The following is a 1,009-nucleotide window of genomic DNA, read 5'->3' on the forward strand; positions in this document are numbered from 1 at the left end:
GTTAAAATATATTTAAAGGGCATAATATATGTAGCAGAAAAAAGTGACCATGGTGACACAGAGAAGAAGCTTAACTTTTCGTCGAGTTGTGAGAATAACAAGACAACCAATTTGATAGCTAACGAGCTTTTATTGAGATTATATTTATATGTAAACGTACTTTTATGCTTTGCCGTTCGTATATGTTTACACATCAAATTTCATGAGTACCTAGTACTCACGCCTTTTTGATGTGTATACATCTTTGGTTTCGGTAGAGGTAAAATTTGCGAAGCTGTAACGCATAGCCCAGCAGAAAATTTCGAAGGGCTTGCATGTGTATTTCAGCAGAAATTTTTTTATTTCATTAGAAGCACCCTGTGTTTACTTGCTATTGTAAATGGTTGCATACATTTAGGCATATGCATAGTAAGAGGAAATGTGGTACAACCGATTACTACTTCCGATTGTGCCCACTCCGATTATGCATACGGCTGTGTACCTATATGTATGCATACTGTAAGCGTAGTTACTTGCAATATAAGTGCAGATAAAAGTAATGTAAACGTAGAATTAAGCAAGTAGGCATTGTGGAAGTAGCTTGCAAGTGTAAACATAGGATAAGCATTGATAAAGTAGTGTAACTAGCCCATAAGCGAAAGATTGTGTTCTGTCTAGACCTTAAGTAATGTTATCGTTTTGTACAAAGATATCGAAGATATCGAAGCGCACACCATCTTAGAAATAAAACGGGAGAATCTTGCGAACAGAAAAAGAAGCCAGACGTGTTTTATTTCGACTTACGAAGTTTTTAAACCACCTGACGCGTTTTCATCAGAAGTGGTCCGCGAAACCATACCAATAAATAAATTATCAAGTTAAAGTAAAAAACTAATAATGGAAAAGGAAAATATTAGTGCGGAAAAGTATTCGCTGCTCCAGCTAAAAGCTTGGTGCACTGCCGTAGGGCTAAATGTCAGCGGTGCAAAAGCCTCGCTCGCCGCAAGGCTTAGCGAGCTATCGGCGGAAG

Source organism: Rhagoletis pomonella, unplaced genomic scaffold, assembly GCF_013731165.1.
Source record: "Rhagoletis pomonella isolate Grant_MI unplaced genomic scaffold, Rhpom_1.0 Rhpom_scaffold_00001, whole genome shotgun sequence".
Classification (NCBI taxonomy): domain Eukaryota; kingdom Metazoa; phylum Arthropoda; class Insecta; order Diptera; family Tephritidae; genus Rhagoletis; species Rhagoletis pomonella.